The 12846-nt window shown below is 41.7% G+C and overlaps 1 protein-coding gene across 1 annotated transcript in view; it reads left to right on the forward strand.

Annotated features, from left to right (window-relative positions):
* Positions 1–12846, forward strand: part of DOCK1 (dedicator of cytokinesis 1) — a 557083-nt gene that overhangs the window by 207053 nt on the left and 337184 nt on the right.

A 12846-nucleotide genomic window follows, 5' to 3' on the forward strand; every position in this document is an offset into this window, starting at 1 on the left:
GAAGGCAAAAGCTCCTAGTTTGTAATTTAGGTATACACCAAAGTCCTAGGGTAATCAGCATACATTGTAGCCTTTAAGATATGTGATTGTCTGTCCCGGGGAGGCAATCACTTCGCTCCATTGTGATGATTGCAAGGAAAAGAATTCAAGTTTTCTTTAAATCTGAAAGTAATGGTTTTATCTTATTCTGAACTTTGCATTCTTTGACAGCATTTCTTCAAATCCTACTCAAAGTAATAAGAATTTTAATGATTCTTCAACTCATTTATCCTGCAGAACACCTTATATTTCCCCATGTTATCTCCTTGCCCTTTTTGTTAATCATTTTCTTTCTATTTGGCAGATGGAATTAATATTTTACCCTTGTCAAGCAGTTTTATTGAAAGCTTAAAACCTCTGCATAATTCCACAAACTTCCTCATTTATTGGAGGCAGACGTGAAGTCTGTTGAGTGACATTCTGACTGAGACGCCTGGATTCATTTGATTCCTTTTTTCACCGGCGTTTGGCTGCTCCATTCATTTTCTATTGTCCTCATTCTTGGTGTTGTTTTCAGTTCCCCTGTGCTTTCACGGATCCCAGACTCGAGATGTCCCTGTTAAGTTACTGGCTGGGTTTGGAACGCACTCTGTGCATGGCTTGGTCCTTTGTGCCTTCTGGGATGTGAATTTTAATCGTCTTTCTTGGCTAAACCTTACAAAATGCACCAGAGTGTACACTTATTGCTAAGGCCAATATTGAAAGCAAATGTTGACTTCATTTAGGTGGGAGTGTTCTTCTCTAGAAAAAAACACATCAAACCAAGACGTGGGGGGCATGTAGACCTCTCTCTGAGTCAGAAGCCATTTCTTACTGTCATAAAAGAAAGTCAGTTCTCACCATTGTCTGGGACTCAAAGCACATGACTCTCCATTCAGCCATTATTCCTGACTGTCCATGTTTCAGTTTCTCACTGGAGACTGAATTGCCCACTCACCAGGTGTCTTCCAAAACTTGGGGACTCTAGGGGACTTAAGGAAAGGCTGATGATAGAGGTGATGACCAGGGACCCTGCTTCAGGATTTCCTCCTACAGTGAATAAGCTTTATAACACAGCAAGTAAAATCCCCTGAAAATGTTATGTCTGGTTCTTATTAGGTGAGTTACTGGTGCCCTGTCTCCTAACCGTTCAATGCCAAGGCACAGAAAGAGACATACTCTGTCACCAGCACTACCATCATCAGTATCTTCATCAAATTAACAGCTGTCAATAAGTGTCAGCTGTCCATGGAGAGCAATTGTCAGTAAATTGTTCATGAATTGTGCTTGATTTTTCTTGAGTGTTGATTTAACAAAGATCTTCTTCAGGATATATTTACATATATTTAAAAATTTCTATTGCGAAACTTTGTTCTGTATGTTACTTAGTTTCTTTGAATAAGAATGTAAACCATAAAAGATTCAATTAGATTTTTTTTTTTTTTCCATTTGAGATGTAGTCTCGCACTGATGCCCAGGCTGGAGTGCAATGGCATGATCTTGGCTCACTGCAAGCTCCGCCTCCCGGGTTCAAATGATTCTGCTGCCTCAGCCTCTTGAGTAGCTGGGATTACAGGCATCCGCCACCACGCCCAGCTGATTTCTGTAGTTTTAGTAGTGATGAGGTTTCACCATATTGGTCAGGCTGGTCTCAAGCTCCCGACTTCAAGTGATCCACCCACCTCAGCTTCCCAAAGTGCTGGGAATACAGGTGTGAGCCACCGAGCCTGACCCCAGATATTTTTTCTCTATTAAAGCTTGCTCATTTGTTTTAGCTCATAGAAAGCTTGAAGGAAACTTACTGTTTATATTCAATGATTTTGTTAGCTTAGGTGTTTGTCATTGTTTCTCCCCCTCTTTCCTACGCTCCATTTGTGTTTCATTCTTGTTCTCTAAGCCTTTTATCTTAGACAGCCTGAGGTCCTCTTTTGAAAGTATGCAGGATATGAATAAATACTTAGCTTTGTTTAATATGGAATTACCAGGTAATATAATATTTTGAAGTAATTAACTTACTATCATCTTTTTAAGTATGGAGTTAGGATGTTGATCTTAGTATAAGCAAGTTGTATCCAGCGTAGTAAATGAGATTGTATGAACTATATGAATCCCAAATTATTGTGGGCTAAATGAACCAAAATTAGCCTGAAGCTTCATGTCTTACAAGCAGCTCCAGAATTGCCCCATCAGTAGAAGTTGCCTAAGCCATAATTGGCAGCTTAAATGTACTTCTAAATGCTTCGTGGTTGCCTAGAAGCATTTCAGAATGCTTTGGCCAATGTGAAAATGGTCCTGTTTACTGCCTTTGAGTTTTAAGTGTTTTTCTTAAAACAACCTCAGTTTTTCTCATCCGCAAGCTCTCTGCTTGTTCAAAGCAGCCAACGGACATCTTAATCTCCTGGTCAAGAAAGATTTATCACCAGAAATCTTCCAGTTGGTCCATTCTTACAAAAGATGTCATAACTTTTGCAAAATATTCTGTGCTACCCTTGGTATAAGAATTTAAAGCCAAGCTGTTTTCCGATGAGACATGTTGGATCTGATTTTCATGCTTTTTTTTTTTTTCTGTTTCTTGTTAATTTGTACAAATGTGGTTGTTTTTGTCCTGTTTCCTAATCCCAGTGGAATCAGTCAAATGAACTCTCCTTGTGTTCAGATTTCTAGAACTTAGTATAACTGGATTTAGCTGCATATGCCACTGAATGCACTTGCCCTTAGTAAAGATCCTCTGGAGGATGTGGTCAGAATGCGTCACTGTGTGTGTCCTCCAGGTTCCTTCGTGGGGGCTCCCTGGGTGAAGTGGGATTCCCAAGTCTTTGCTTCTTAGCTTGTGTGTTGCCTTACTCACTAAAAGAGGCCCACTGGTTGCTTTGCACTAAAACCTTTCTTTTTATCTCCCTCTGATATAATGACAAGTGGATCTGTTTGCAAGAGGCTGGCAGTGAATTCTGAAGCTGGTGTTGTTCCTCTGCAGAAAAGCCTTTCGTTGCCAGGTCTAGGTCCCAGCAGGCCAGGCCTTACAGTGCCTTGGTTGTTTCTGGCCTTGTTTTCCCTATTTCTCTCTCTTGGAGAACATGGAAACTGTAGATGCATCCAGCTGAGTTTGTTGGGCTTCACAGGAGACACATCTTTGGGCTTGTCAAAGCAAGATAGCTGTGTGTGATCCAGCCCGTGTGGGACTGGCCTGAATGAGGACACCAGGGCTGTGTCACTGCAGCCATTTGCTCACAGAAGAAAGTTCAGCTTTCCTCTGCCCTTCTGTTCTATCCAGGCCCTCAAGGATTAGATGATGGTCACCCACACTCTGCAGGGTGGATGTGCTTAACTCAGTCTGCCAATCCCAATGCTAATCTCTGCTGGAAACATCCTTACAGACACACTCAGAAATAATGTTCAGCCAGCCCTCTGGGCATCCATGGTGCAGTCATTTGGCATTTAAAATTAACCATCACTGAGTATTTCTTCCAAGAGGACCCTGCTTAAAATACCCCCCTACATGCTACCTCATGGCTCCTCATGGCATGCTCCCCATGTAGAATCATTGTATTTCTTACTTGCTTGTTTGTGGGCCTTCCATAGGATGAGAGCTTTCCAAGCTGGGCCTTGTTCATCTAGATTTTGCTCTTCTGCTGGTACCTAGTGCATGCCTGGCCTCAGCATGCCTGCAGTGGATATTTATTGAATGAATGAAATGCTTAGGGGTATTCCTAACCAGGAGGCAGTACAGAGAAAGCAGCAGGACTGGCTATACACATGTGTAGTTGACTTGATTGAAGGGAGGTGAAGGTTTGGGTTCATATGGGGAAATTGGCAGTCTTTCCTTGTCTTGGCTTTGAATGAATTGATCATTGGGGAGAAAGGAGAGGTCTTAGGGGAGGAGTAACATCAGGAGAAAAGGGAGAGGGAGAAAAGTGAGAGACTTGAGGTGTGAAGAGTCTTCTCTGAGCGTTTTATAAAATCAAGATGCTCTTTTATTTTCATTTGATCTAATCCTCTGTTTTCTGGAAATAGGAGGGGGGTGGAGTTCAGATCTATGCATTCAAGATACCTTTTTGCTAAAACTATGGAAAATTTCAAATATAAAGAAGAAAGAAGACCATAAGGCAGTATACTCATCACTCAGCTCTACAAATTATCAACTCATGATCCATTTTTTTTTTTTTTTTTTTTTTTTTTGAGATGGAGTCTCGCTCTGTTGCCAGGCTGGAGTGCAGTGATGCGAACTCAGCTCACTGCAACCTTTAGTTCCCGGGTTCAAGCGATTCTCCTGCCTCAGCCTCCTTAGTAGCTGGGACTACAGGCACGTACCACTACATCCAGTTAATTTTTGTATTTTTAGTAGAGACGGGATTTCACCATGTTGGCCAGGATGGTCTTGATCTCTTGACCTTGTGATCCACCCTCCTCGGCCTCCCAAAGTGCTGGGATTACAGGCTTGAGTCACCACGCCCAGCCGATCCATCTTTTTTATCTATATGCCCATCCCCCAGATATTTTGAGGCAAATCTCTGCCATCACAGCATTCCTTTTGTGTCGTTTTAAATGTATGGTGGTAATACAGAGGGCACAACAGTGTTCCTAAGAAGAGGCTGTGCAGAGGAGCTGGTCCCCATGCTGGTGAGGCATCCACCTTGGATGTTCCCACCCCTGCCCCTCTGCCGAGGTGGAGGGCCTGTAACACGTTAGCATGCTGTGCATGAGAGTCAGTGAATGGGCAGTGTGCGTGAGAGTCAATGGGCTGTGATGGCTTTAAGCTTTGTCTCGCCATGTGACTTGACTACTTGAAAACTGGTTAATAGATTGTGTGCTTCACCAAAAGATGACTCTTGCATATAATCTGTGGTGTGGAGTGAGCAGATTTTCAAAGCAAGGTAGATACAAAGAGAAGGAAAGGTCAAAGCTTCATCATTTGTGCATTTGTAGCTTTGTGTCCATGTGATTATATTGGTGCTCATATAGCTGACAAAAACTGTGAGAATTAAAGCTTAAATCGTATAGAAATGAAACGTTTTCGTGTAATTAAACACTGGAACACTGACGTTTAGGATTTATGCTCACAAAAATGTGTAGCATTAATGTTACAGAAATTGAAATAAAATGAAGCAACCTGAGCTAACATTACCTTTTAAGTTAGTAAAGAGCATTGGCCATACTTGTAAGAAGCCTTTGACTGGAGGTGAGAGTCCTCCTGGAACATGTTCTCTCACCCTGTGGCCCCTTTCTGAATCTGACACTGGCCCCCTTCTGAACCTGACAGCTTTGGGAAGCTTGTTTCAATGAACACTGGGTCACTTCTTTGCCTTTCAAGATGTAATTTTTCCGTATTCCCGTTTCTATAGTGGCCAAAGCAATGGACAGGTTTTCTTTGGAGCTTACTGTGTCCTTATCATTTTGTCCTCACTCAGTTTGTTTTGGATGGGAGTGTGAGATTTTGAGAGTAAAGTTTAGTGGTAAGACTACCCCTTTTTAGTCTTGCAGATAGTTGAATACTCTAGATAGGCTGCTTTTCTGTAAGTCTGCGATTCTTTGGTACCTTGTGTAGTTTTCTGATTTGCCTGTTGATTATTTTCCTGGTGGTTGGACTCTGGCAGTGAGTAGGAATGGGAAAGAGGCCATTCGCTCATACCTTGGCCCTCCTGGGGCTCCTCCCTCCACTATAGCGAACAGGCTCCTTGTAGACAGTGTTCATGAGTCTTTTCAAACTTCATTTGCTTCCATTTTTGAGCAATACAGAGCTTCTTGAAAGTGTAGGCCTGGTGAGTTTAAATGATTTTCCTTATTATTTTCAAGGTGAATGATTCTTGTAGTTATCAAGCAAAATAAAATTCTCCTTTTTAATGGTGGAAACATTAGTTACAGCAGCCCTTTGAAATCTGAGGGCAAAGTCCCAGACACCTATTGGGACTAGCTATTAGGAAATATCGAAGTCAGATTTCTACACTATTATCATTGTGATTTGATCCATGATAGAAATTTATATCTCAAAAAATTACCCCATTAGTCAACTTATTATGCCTTAAATTATAGAAAAGCTGCATGTTTAAAACAAACCCATAATATACCTTCTTAATGTTTTTTGATAAAAGCATTTTTGATTAAAAAAACAAAATAAAATATCTTGAGCTTTGCTGTTGTGGAAAATAGAAGTATATTTTGCTATATCGAAAGGGATCTTAAACCCGGAGCTACTCTGCAGTAGTTTTGTTAACTTGGTAGATGTTGTGCAGAAGGAACAATTGGGGTTGGGGTCAATTTTGCCACAGTCACTTAATGTACCACTCATATAGCATTCTGCAGTACTTTAATTAGATAGTTGAGCTGATGACTGCTAATGAACGGTACCAGCTGTGAATCCCGAAGACTGATTCTTTTAAATAATGGTGGAATGTAAACATCATTTTCTCTTCTGTTTTTTTCATGCCTCGATAAAACTTTTTATCTGTAGTACTGCACCTTTTTCATCCCTCATTCTGTATATCATTATCTTTCATTATATATGTTTTTGAAAAGACCATTTGTTAAAACACTGCAGGATTTTAGAAATGACTTATTGAATGTAGGAGGGTGAACTCAATTTCAGGTTTTTTAATTGTATCCATTTCAATTCCATCATAATTCATTGAATGTCTGCCGTGTGCTCAGGACCATTGGTTAGCTAGTTTGCTTCCTTTGAGAGTCTTCAGAGTCATCTACTTAAAAATGTAGAATTGAAAAAGAGTGATTATCTCAGTGCTCAGATAAGGACACCAGAGTTCAGCAAGAAGCCTGGCAGGGAGCTGTCCACCGCCATGGTGCTGATCGAGGAGGTGGCTTCTTACAAATCCATCAGCCCACTCTTTTCTTAAACTGTTTCACACCCACCATATGAGTAATGCATTCTGAAAACGGAATTTACTTCAAATGCCATATGGAACAAGACAAAATACAAACAAGTGAATAAATAAACATACAAATAAATTAAATGTATAAAGTATACGGCATTGTGCTCATATGTTAATGGAGTTTTAATAGTTTTTCTCTTCTTTCTGTGTGGGGACTTTTATCTGTGATCAAATTGGTGGTGCCAACAGTTCTTTATGGTGGAGCTGGTGTAAACTTTATCATTGTCTGTTGAGTTCTGCTGTCACTTCTGGGTGGGCTTCTGTCCCTGTTGCTGGATGTTGAAAGCAAGAAGAACAATCTGAGAAGAGACTGTGTCAGTTGTCCTGTATTTAGTCATGTGCACACTGGGCACCAGAAAAGCAAGTCCCTGAGTCCCCTTACTCCATGATTTCTTCTAGATCCTGGGAGCTGGTTTCTGTAACTGCATAATATGTTGTCTACAGTAACTAGCCTGGGACAGTGGGAAGAACCCCAGGTCAGCCTGCAGACTTCTAGGTTCTGCTTCAGGACCTCCATCTTTTCTTGGGCGTAGACTCCTCCCTGGGTGCACAGTCCTTTCCGTAAGAGGAACTACAGCACAATATAGGGTTTTAACATATGTATTTTATTGTCAGAGCAACCAGGAGGGGAGTTTGTACAGGACCACATGGGCCAAGACCTATATTTTTTGCTACCGTTATTCTCCTGGTTTAAAAAATACCCACCATTCCACAGCGCTGTATATTCTCTCTTGGTTTTCTCATCTTCCACATGGTGAGATCCTGCCTGCAGACTGACAGCCCTGTAAATTCTTTCTGAACTTAACACAAGCCACATCCTTGATGTACTCCCATCCACCTAGAGAATAGACTTCCTGCCTGACCAGTTCTTCCCACACGGTGTTCTCTGGCATTTTTCTTGCATCTTGCTGATTTTTTCATCTACTAATAAATGGGACTCATTTGTGATTTTTCTCCATTGGCTCTTCTTTCATTTCTTCTGACAGCTTGTTACTAGCAGAGTCATGGAAGTTTAATCTTTAGTTTTCCAAAGTAAAAGATACAAAATATCTGCTCCCTCACTGCCTTCCTTTAAAGGAAGGTTTTTTTTTACAAAGCCTTGTGCCAATGTCCAGAAAACATATCTTTGACAAATTTCTTTTTTCTATTGTTCAACAGTCCACGTGCTACTGTGCCACCTCCTTCCAATTTCCAACACCCTTTTGCTTGCTCTGTCACCTTTTCATTTCAAATTCCATGATACTGAACACCTCAAGGGTGAATTGCAGATTACCACATTTCTGACATTTTCAGCCCTCTGCCCAGTGGCCCTGTTCCAATCAGAACACTTAAAAGGTACTGCCCGGCATCTTGGAATAGAAACACTGCACAGGCCATTTGTGTTTACTCCATTTTACAGACTAGGAAACTAATGCGCAGAAAGGAAAAGTAAAAGTGACTTACCAAGGGTAACTCGATGTTCATTTATTCTCTGGTACTGCTAACTTTCATGACTTGTTAGGTTAAAATGATTCTTGAAAAATTTGCTTTGCATCTGTTATGTAAAAATGCCTGAATCATACAGGTTTACACACATGTGTTCCTGCACGGATCCTTTACCCTGCGGAGCTCCAGCTGAGGAATCAGACATCTAATAATTCGGACTCTGATGGTGCATAGGGGTGCAATCCTGAAGGTTCCTTCACTCAGCTCCCAGTTCCCACATCTGTGAAATGTGGAGCTAAGTAGTTGGCTCTGTGATTCCTTACAGTGTCGGCACCGTCTTCTGTATTTCTGTTGTTTGAAGACTTGAATGGAGGGAGAAAAGCACCTGGACGTGTTGAAACATGTGGGTCCAGGATTCTTAGATGGTTGGAAAATAAGACGATTGACTATACAAGATGAATACCAAACACCCCCCCATGTATATGGTTCTTACTGTTTAATTCTCATGAAAAGTGTTATTCTGGATCTCAGTTCTATGTCACACTCACAGGGTTATTAAATGCACTTTATGGATCATTTATTTAATGTGACCAAACTAAAAATTAAGAAGTACATTACTCAGTGTTCATAAAAATGAATGTTTTAAATGGACAAATTAATTCTTGTATTTGCATCTTGCTTTAATGTAGAACTGTAATGGGGTTATGGTTGGATATTCTGCTTGGACATTTATAAGCTGATAATGCTTGTTGAATACCTTTTATAAAGATTAATATTTTTTACTCTGTCCCCATTACCAGAGCATTAATCATCCTGGCTTTGGCCCTTGCAACTGAGGATGAACAGATGTTGAATTATTGCCATTTGTAATCATTGTAGATCACACTGGGGAAGGGCCGTGAAAGGGTGACTGGTGTGATCCTCACAGCCGATTTGCATGGAGCCTGGGCCCACCTGGCTACCTTTATAGCTCTGTGCGTGGCAGAGGAAACCAGGACAGCTGTGCTAGCTGATTCTAGCTTCCTCGTAGGTCACCATAGCCTTAGTCAGCACTGACAAGCACTGGCAGTCCTGGAGTCATGTATGTGTGATGGGGTGTCTGATAGGAGAGAGCTGTGGCCGTGACTCTGCTTACAATAAATGCCAGTTCATAACAATCAGAAGTCACATACAAGGTCTTTAACATCTGCTTACTAGCATACTCTGAGACTGTGCTGTCCAGCAGAAATAGAATGTGAGCCATGTATGTAATTAAAAATATTCTAGTTGCCACATTTTAAAAAATGAGGCAATTGATGAAATTAATTTTAACAATGTATTTTGTCTAAAACATCACTGCAACATGAATTCTCTCTAAATATTATTAATGATACATATTTTACGTTCTTTTTTTCATATGAAGTCTCTGAAATCCAGTATTTTACACCTGTACAGCACATCTCAGTTTGGATATGAAATTTTCACCAGACACTTGATCTTTATTTTCATCATTGAATATAATTTACCTTTGAAAAATGAGATTCACATACCCCAATTGTTTCAAACATTGATTTCTAATAAGTAAATCCAGTAGCACTTTTTACATTTAAGTTTATATTAACTACAATTAAATAATGTTAAAAATTCCATTCCTCCATGGCACTAATTAGATTTCACATGTTCAGAGGTTTCTGGACTGGATATCACAGCTCTGAGGTGTTAGTTTTCTTTTGTGTCCTTTTAGTTGAACAGGCTGACTTTGTATAATACTATTCCTTCTGTTACCACCATTTGTTGTAGGCTCATATTTGCTAAATACACGCATTGTATCATTTAGTTTTCACGGTCAATCTGGGAGATGACCAACAGCATCCCCATTTTGCACAAAAGAAGAATTAAGACCTAGAGAGTTTCAGTAACTTTAAGTAACTTGCCCAAGATACAAAGCAAAGAGCCAGCAGGGGGGATTGCACTATTTCTTCATATGTGTGAGTAAACTGATTAAAAGGCTTTCCCCAAATCTCGTAAAGTGACCCAGGTTCCTGGACTTCTGGTCGAGTATTTGTTCCAGAGTTTTCAAAAGATGATGTGTTTTTCTTTAAAATATAAGATCCCGCGTTCCTTTTTTTTTTTTTCCTCCTGGTGGATTATTTGTTGGCTTCCCAGGCCATCAGCTTTGGAACTAATGGGACTATCAGTGCCAAGCCCGTGGAAATGACATTTCGTCCATGGGAAGAGTGTTCAGGACATTTAAGTATGAAGTCCATAGGAAGACGGGAGATTCTGCTTCCTTGACTGCCAGAGACAGCTGTTCATGCTTTAAAATAGGTCATTGTAGGGTGTGTGTGTGTGTGTGTGTCTATCTGTTCCTTTGTCTGTCTTTGTAGTGTACGTTCCTCAGTGCTCTTGATTTGCTATCTTAAGATAAAATTCTAGAGTCTTACTGTTACTTAAAACGTGTACTCCCACCACTTCTTGAAAAAACCTACTATCTGTAGACAGAAATACAAAATAAGAGAAGCCCCTTAAAACATGAGGGTTTTTTTTTTTTTTTTTTTTTTTTTTTTTTTTTTTTTTTTTTTTTTTTTTTTGAGACGGAGTCTCGCTCTGTCGCCCAGGCTGGAGTGCAGTGGCCGGATCTCAGCTCACTGCAAGCTCCGCCTCCCGGGTTCACGCCATTCTCCTGCCTTAGCCTGTTGAGTAGCTGGGACTACAGACGCCCGCTGCCTCGCCCGGCTAGTTTTTTGTATTTTTTAGTAGAGACGGGGTTTCACCGTGTTAGCCAGGATGGTCTCGATCTCCTGACCTCGTGATCCGCCCGTCTTGGCCTCCCAAAGTGCTGGGATTACAGGCTTGAGCCACCGCACCCGGCAAACATGAGGTTTTAAGAAATTTATGTTTTCACTTTTAGGGAAGGCAGCTGAGTGGCTACTGTACTGGATAGCACAGCTGTATGGCTTTCGTTTTCTTTGTATCTTTTTAGTTGAAAAGGCTGACTTTGTATAATGACATTTGTATTATTGCTATTAACAGCTACCATTTATTGAGGGTTGGGAGCAGCAGACCTGCTTTTAACTGCAGACTTTAGTTTGATACCACATGCATGTAATTGCAAGTTAATCCCAGACACACACTCATACTACCACTGTCATCAGGCCTTGGTTTATGTGCTTGGATATGCCATTTAAGGAAAATAAGAAGGCTTCTGCTTTTATGGAGATTGCATCCCAGTAAGGAGGAACAGATAATTAAAGCAATCAGTATTTCAGATGTTCCGATAACGGGGCATTGGAGGCCTGCCTGTACCTGGGTCCACCAGGGGCTGTGCTGAGGCCTGCAGATCACAGGTCACCAGGGAGGTGCACTCCTTGGCTTTGCTGCCTTTGGCTTCGGTCCTCCCAGCCTCTCTGAGTGGCTCTGGGGAGTTGACTTTCTTCGGGGTCTGGAATGGGTTGCTGTGGACCAGGTGACAGAAGGTACTGTAAGGTGCCACAGCCTGTGTGACCCTCTGCCTGGAGGCCTGGTTGAAATCCCTGGCATGGGCAGAGTGACCTTTGGCCTTTAGGGAAAGCCTGGTTGCCAGCCTCAGTGACCTGGTTCTGTTTTGGGGTCAGGGGCATAGTTTCCTGACGCTGATGGTGCTGGGGGAGACCTCTCACTGAGGCATGTTGGATGACTTTTTACAAAGTCCCTCAAGCGTCATCTCATTTTGTCCCAACAGTTAAAGTAGACATAGCCCCACCTCCCGCCTTGATCTTGACTGGCCATGGATGGCTGGGTCATGAAGGCTGAGGTGCAGTTGGATTCTCGTCTATCAGGATGATTATAACAATTTTTTAAAAAATCTTCTTGGGGGCTTAGTGAATGAAATGTCTTTTATGGGACAAAATGACAGTGACATTTCTAAAAGTTTTGTTGTTTCTCCTCAAGAGAGGCTGGATAGCAAACAGGTGAAGGTAGCGCAGTCCTCCAGGTGGGGTGGATGGTGAACGTTCCCACCAGGTAACCAATGATGGTTGATAGCATCTCCCAGCCAAAGATGAGGAGGCAGACACCTCTTCTTTCTCCCCAGAGTAATTCTAACAAATGAGACCAGCACACTCAGTTAGCTCTGAGAACAGCACAGACCACAACTGCCTACCCAGCATGACGGATAAATGGTGCAGTGAGGGATGAATTTAGGCCGGGACACCTGGGTACCAGAGTTTATAGGGCCAGCTCTGCTGTCTCTGAGCCCAGTGCTATGTTCCCCTGATTTTCTGGAATCACTTAGGGACACACCCTCCTTCCAACCTGTACTGGCTGGTCCATTAGACCTTTTCCCTCTCTTTGGTCTATGCTAGGCTTGCTTCGGAAGTCGGCTTCTAAGCTTATGTAGTCATTTTTTTCCTTAGTCACATTGTCAGGGGCTATCATTACCTGCAGGGGTCTTAGTGGTTCTAACTACTCCCTCTGGGGTTTCTTGGAAATTCAGCTTGTTTTCCAGAATGGTGGCAGTGCTAGGGATGACCAAGTGACAAGGTTGGCCCATGTTGAGGTTGGC

This window comes from Macaca thibetana, chromosome 9 (assembly GCF_024542745.1).
Source record: "Macaca thibetana thibetana isolate TM-01 chromosome 9, ASM2454274v1, whole genome shotgun sequence".
Classification (NCBI taxonomy): Eukaryota; Metazoa; Chordata; class Mammalia; order Primates; family Cercopithecidae; genus Macaca; species Macaca thibetana.